This window comes from Leptodactylus fuscus, chromosome 5, assembly GCF_031893055.1.
Source record: "Leptodactylus fuscus isolate aLepFus1 chromosome 5, aLepFus1.hap2, whole genome shotgun sequence".
NCBI lineage: Eukaryota > Metazoa > Chordata > Amphibia > Anura > Leptodactylidae > Leptodactylus > Leptodactylus fuscus.
In genome coordinates this window covers 151,643,704-151,650,131 of record NC_134269.1, presented here as the reverse complement: position 1 = coordinate 151,650,131, position 6,428 = coordinate 151,643,704, and positions in this window count along the sequence as shown.

The window sequence follows — 6,428 nt, the reverse complement described above, 5'->3', positions numbered from 1 at the left end:
GCTTGTTGTCATTCATTCTGTTACTTCTAGAGGATAAAACTCTGACCATGGTCATGTGATTTACGGTCCATGGTCATGTGATGAGCACACAGGTGCACAGCTGATTACCAGGCAGATGTCTGAATACTGTGCTGTCACTGTAACGAGTGGCACCTGTGTACTCATCACATGACCATGGACCGTAAATCACATGACCATGGACCGTAAATCACATGACCATGGTCAGAGTTTTAGCCTCTAGAAGTAACAGAATGAATGACAGCAAGCAGAGATCTAGAAAACCGAGAGGAATTGATACAGAAAGTATATTGGAAAATTGTATATCTTTCTATTGTACATTTGTTTGTCAATATTGGTCTGAAAGTGGCCAACCCCTTTAAGGGTTAAGCATAGTCATAGTCAGAACAGGAGGCTGTATGGGGCCACATGGTGGCTCAGTGGTTAGCACTGCAGCCTTGCAGCGCTGGGTCCTGGTGTTCAAATCCCGCCAAGGGCAAAAAACCATCTGCAAGGAGTTTGTATGTTCTCCCTGTGTTTGCATGGATTTCCATCCCATATTCCAAAAAGACATACTGATAGGGGGAAAAAATGTACATTGTGAGCCCTATGTGGGGCTCACAATCTACATTTAAAAAAAAAAAAAAAAAAAAAGAACAGGAGGCTGTACACATAACAGGGGATGGCACTTAGCAAAGGAGGACTGCAGGACATCGGTGCTGAAGACACTATATATAGGCTGTAACCTGTAGTGCTGCTGTTGTCTATGGCATATTCAGATCAATTTTCAGAAAATGGCCATTTTAGTTTCTCTGTGCTTTGCCTAACTTACCCAGTATATTATACAAAAAAAATACACAACCATGTTAAAAATATATGTTGGGACATAAATACTGTATAAAATAATTGTATACACAATGGATGGGTGAAAAACCACAAAGATACCAAGATAATGCATTAAATACAATGGTGGATGTAATGGTAAAAACTAAACATGCACTACTAACCTCTGCGGACTTTCAGCACTTTTTTGCTGTGGCCTGCTACATAGGGTGTTAGCCTAAGGCTAAGGTCCCACTTTGCGCGAAAAACCACAGTGGCAACGCATCGCTCTTCTTCCCGCAGCGCTTTATAGACAGAAACTTTCTGTTTCAATTATACCTATGGGGAAACCATCGGCGTTTCCGTAGGTATAATTGACATGCTTCAATTTCCAAAACTGCACCGTTTTTGGAAATCGCGGTGTGTCCGCACCGTGGTTTTTACCACATAATGGGAATGGGATTCGCTAGAATCCCATCCACTTTGCCCTGTCTGTAAAATGGCATGATTTTTCCTGTGGCGTTTCCACCGCGTGCAAAATCGTGACGTTTATGCCCTGTAAGGCCCGGGTCTAAAGCTATTTTCCAGGATTTCAAAAAAAATAATTTTCTTCCAAAACCAACCCCATCCACATATATCCACATATGTGTGCATGATATTGCAGCATCACTTGATTTATATGACTAGAACTGAGCTGCAATACCACACACAATCTGTGAACATGTGGTGACATTTTATAAGAAAGCAGCCTTATTTTTCAAATCATGGACACCTCCTTTAATTTTCTTATTACAGTAGACTATCATAAATCATCATCTTTGGGAGTAGATCATTCAAATAAAATATATAAAGAAAGTACTTTCCAGTGCTGTGGTCCAGACACACATTAGTTGTTACAACTGGAGTTAAAATAAAGCATGTTGCATCCATAAGGCCATGGATTTGTTGGGCATTATATGAAGTAATGTCAGAATCAAGACTGGTTTTCTTTTTGCTTCCATTTACCTTCTTCTTCAGAAAGAAAATCGCCTGATAGACCTGACTATGGAATATTACTGTATACTGAAGCCAATAGGAAAATATCATAAGTTTAGGATTCTACAGTGTTGGCCAAAAGTATTGGCCCCCCTACAATTCTGTCAGATAATACTCGGTTTCTTTCAGAAAATGATTGCAAGCACAAACTCTTTGGTATTAATATCTTCATTTATTTTGCTTGCAATGAAAAAACACAAAAGAGAATGAAAAAAAAAAATCATTGATCATTTTACACAAAACTCCAAAAATGGTCCAGACAAAAGTATTGGCACCCTCAGCCTAATAGTTGGTAGCACAACCTTTAGACATAATAACTGCGAACAACCGCTTCCGGTAACCATCAATGAGTTTCTTACAATGCTCTGCTGGAATTTTAGACCATTCTTCTTTGGCAAACTGCCCCAGGTCCCTGAGATTCGAAGGGTGCCTTCTCCAAACTGCCATTTTGAGATCTCTCCACAGTGTTCTATGGGATTCAGGTCTGGACTCATTGCTGGCCACTTTAGAAGTCTCCAGTGCTTTCTCTCAAACCATTTTCTAGTGCTTTTTGAAGTGTGTTTTGGGTCATTGTCCTGCTGGAAGACCCATGACCTCTGAGGGAGACCCAGCTTTCTCACACTGGGCCCTACATTATGCTGCAAAATGTGTTGGTAGTCTTCAGACTTCATAATGCCATGCACACGGTCAAGCAGTCCAGTGCCAGAGGCAGCAAAGCAACCCCAAAACATCAGGGAACCTCCGCCATGTTTGACTGTAGGGACCGTGTTCTTTTCTTTGAAGGCCTCTTTTTTTTTCCTGTAAACTCTATGTTGATGCCTTTTCCCAAAAAGCTCTACTTTTGTCTCATCTGACCAGAGAACATTCTTCTAAAATGTTTTTGGCTTTCTCAGGTAAGTTTTGGCAAACTCCAGCCTAGCTTTTTTATGTCTCTGGGTAAGAAGTGGGGTCTTCCTGGGTATCCTACCATACAGTCCCTTTTCATTCAGATGCCGACGGACAGTACGGGTTGACACTGTTGTACCCTCGGACTGCAGGGCAGCTTGAACTTATTTGGATGTTAGTCGAGGTTCTTTATCCACCATCCGCACAATCTTGCGTTGAAATCTCTCGTCAATTTTTCTTTTCCGTCCACATCTAGGGAGGTTAGCCACAGTGCCAGGGGCTTTAAACTTCTTGATGACACTGCGCACGGTAGACACAGGAATATTCAGGTTTTTGGAAATGGACTTGTAGCCTTTAGATTGCTCATGTTTCCTCACAATTTTGCTTCTCAAGTCTTCAGACAGTTCTTTGGTCTTCTTTCTTTTCTCCATGCTCAATGTGGTACACACAAGGACACAGGTTGAGTCAACTTTAATCCATTTCAATTGGCTGCAAGTGCGATTTACTTATTGCCACCAGGGGTGAAGGTAGGCTTTGTGCCGCCTGAGGCGGCCATCAGAAAGCCCCCAGAAAGCGGAGCGGAGGGGGCGGAGCAGGGGGGGGGGGCGATCGGAAAGGGGCGGGGACGAGTGGAGGGAGCAGGGACGAGCGGAGCGAGCGGCGGGCCCCTTCACACGATGTAAGCGCTCGGCGCATTCTGGGCCGTACACGCCAGTGCTTCTAAACAGTTCCCATTCACTTCAATGGGAGCTTCACGCGCGTTCCCATTGAAGTGAATGGGAACCGTTTAGAAGCACTGGCGTGTACGGCTCAGAATGAGCCGAGCACTTACATCGTGTGAAGGGGCCCTTAGCAGGCATTGAGCAGGCAGGGAGAGGACCTGCTCTCTGCCTGAGCGTGAGGGGCGGCCGCTGGAGCAGCGCTGCGTTCAGCAGGGCCGCCCCAATCCACCGCTCGGTGACACTAAGCCAGTCCAGGACAGCTTGTCCTGGACTGGCTTAGGTCAGTAAAAATGCCGCCCTCCCGGGGCCCCGGCATAGCGCCGCCTGAAGCGGTCGCTTCAGGTCGCCTCATGGGAGGTGCGGCGCTGATTGCCACCACCTGTTAGGTACCTCAGGTAAGTAACAGGTGCTGTTAATTACACAAATTAGAGAAGCATCACATGATTTTTCAAACAGTGCCAATACTTTTATCCACCCCTTTTTATGTTTGGTGTGGAATTATATCCAATTTGGCTTTTTGATAATTCTTTTTGTGGTTTTCCATTGAAGACAAATTAAATGAAGATAACAATACCAAAGAATTTGTGATTGCAATCATTTTCTGGAAGAAAATGAGTATTATCTGACAGAATTGCAGGGGTGCCAATACTTTTGGCCAACATTTTAGATGGAATTTCTATACATTTTAGAACCATCAATAAACTCTTATGTTGGTATACAGTTTCTTCTCATATTTGACTGAGCAATACGCCAAGGAATGTACTGAGTTAGCATTCTGTTTTCAGTCTGAAATAAAGCAGGGATTACAAGAATGACTATTGTTTCTATTAGGATTCATTCCAACACCTTGAAATGGTTTAGAAGTGGCTGTTAATGACATAATATGTTTATTATTGTGTTATGGTGTGGAGTGATGTGACCACTTCCTTTATACAATGTGGAGTAGAAATGAACAAGGCAGAACTCCATTAGAATGTTTGGAGGGTCTTGTCGGTAACCTATACACCCGCAGAACCAGGAACACATGGTCCAAACACCCCTCTCCTAACTATACCTCTGCCATGTCTATTATGGTTCCTTTGTCTCCATCCCTCTGTTTGTGTCTACCTGCACATTTATTTTAGACATGGGTTTGCTTTAGTATATCTGTTATTAATTAATTTATTTTTTTTATTATGGGTAATGTGGGTTTTCCTGTCTATGGATACCAGCACCACTCATGAAACTAACTGGACAAAAAGGAAAAAAAAATGAAAGTATCTCTCTAGTCAGAGGGTCCATTTCATAAACTGTCAGGTGCTGAATATTTGCAGAAAAATCTTTTATCCTTGCTTTAGGCTGAGGCCCCATGTTGCGGAAATGCAGCTTTTTTTGTTGCAGATTTTGTTGTGGTTTTTTGAGCCAAAGCCAGGTGTGGATTGAGCAGAAGGTAAGAACTTCCTATATATTTTCTATTCCTTTTGTTGCCATTCTTGGCTTTGGTCAAAAAAATACAACAAAATCTGTGTTTCCGCAACGTGGGGCCATAGCCTTAAGGTAATGTTACTAAAATTCAGGAAACTTTTTCTTTTGTCTCGACTTACGTCCTATTTAAAAGTTAAAGATTTGGTTGCAAATTACCTGTCATTGCTTTTTCTTTCTTGAGAGGTTTTTGGATATAGAATAAGTTACTTGGAAAGAGATCTTAGGTGGATAAATGAGTGCTGATAAAAAGCTGCATCTGCTGATGTTGAGAGCCAGTTATATTCTGCTCTATCACTCAGTAACACATAGAGACCGTTTTTTGTTCAGCTGTTACAACAAAACATGTAAAATAAATAATCCGCCGTGTCCTTGTTTCAGAGGGAAACATCTGGAAATGAATTATATCTAAAAACACAAAATGCACCGATTAACATAGGCTTTGGCAGTATACCGGTTGTGGCTTGTTAATGTACCTATTCGGTCAGATTGCATATATGCAGCAGCCTCTGAACTTAACCCACTTCGCAAAAAAAAAAAAAAAAAAAGCCTTCAGTTACCACTGACTTTATCTCATTATTAACCCTTGTAGCTAATTCATAGCTATGATCTTTGTTCTAGCACTGTAATTCTATTACACTGGTCTACAGCCAAAATGTTTCGGGCATCAAACCAGTTGTTCTTAACTAATTTTGGGGTGCTGAGATTGAAATTGATGCTAAAATTTAAAAATTGGCTTTACTTTTCATGATATAGACGTGCATTTTATATTTCTGACAGCCTGTAATACAATACTGAGAAAAGTTGGCATCATCAGTATTGCATCATCCACTGGCATATTTGTTGGAATATAGTTATTGTATGCGACAACTACTGCTGTGATTGCATGTATAAGCATTTGTCTAGTGAGGTTGTTATTGTTGATAAAGTTAGGCTGCTAGTGAAAGAGACTGGGAGGAGACATCTTATACATCTTAGTTCGGCTTATAGGCCTATCGTTCAGTCTATAGATGTTCAGCGATGCCTCGGACTTGCCGTAACAAAGCAGATAATTTCTGCTATATATGTGGCGAAGTGACGTTTGCGTCACAGAAGCGAAGTCTGACTCCTATGGTTAAGAAAGCCTACCACCTGTATTTTGGCTGCAAAATAGGCGACCAGGACAAGAGTTGGGCTCCACACATATGCTGTAATACATGTTCTTCAAATCTCAGACAGTGGTTGAACGGGAAGAGATAGTCTATGCCGTTTGCAGTGCCAATGGTCTAGAGAGAGCCATCTGACCATAGTGACAATTGCTACTTCTGCAAGGTGCCTCCAATTGGGAAAGGAATTTCAAAAAGAAAGAAGTGGACTTTACAGTATCCGAATATTCCATCTGCGATACGCCGCCCAGTAGCTCATTCTGAAGAATTGCCAGTTCCAAATGCTCCAGAATCATTCTCGCTTGATTCCACTGACAAGGAAGAAGAAGGAGTTTGTCATGAACCATCTACCTCGTTAGAT